Below are 664 nucleotides of genomic sequence, written 5' to 3'. Positions count from 1 at the left end.
CCCCCCCTGGGCTGAAGTACCACTCCCCCTGTCCCTGCAGATCGGGTGAAATTGGAGTTAACCCTTTCACCCGATCTGCAGGGACGCGATCTTTCCATGATGCCACATAGGCGTCACAGGTCGGATTGGCACTGACTTTCATGACGCCTACGTGGTGTCAAAAGTCGGGAAGGGGTTAATTTAACACCTACAGCTCCCAAATTTTACACACACACACTACTAATGTATCCATTATATGTCCATTTTGCAAGCCGTCGAGAAAATCTCGGCATACGGATGCCATACGGATGTCACACAGATGTCACACGGATGCTTACATGCGAGAAAATCGCATCCTCGCACTACACACAGGTGACATACGGATCACTCTTCATGAAACATTTGTGCGATTCTCATCCGTGAAAACGGACCGATTTTTTATACGTTGTGTGTGACGCCGGCCTTACAGTCAGAATCGTAGTGTCTAATCTGAGAAACGCCAGTGACTATTAACAGAGTACTATGATATAGATGCAGCACTGGCTCCACTAAGGAAACAAAAAGAATACGCAGTACCATTTATAAGTATCAACAACAGTGCCCTCTATTGGAAATGTTTGTTATAAATGTAGCAGAATTATGAGAAAGGAGAACATGCAGGACAGAAGTTTCTTACTGTTTTATA

Source organism: Ranitomeya variabilis, chromosome 4 (assembly GCF_051348905.1).
Source record: "Ranitomeya variabilis isolate aRanVar5 chromosome 4, aRanVar5.hap1, whole genome shotgun sequence".
Lineage (NCBI taxonomy): Eukaryota > Metazoa > Chordata > Amphibia > Anura > Dendrobatidae > Ranitomeya > Ranitomeya variabilis.
This window is presented reverse-complemented; position numbering follows the sequence as displayed.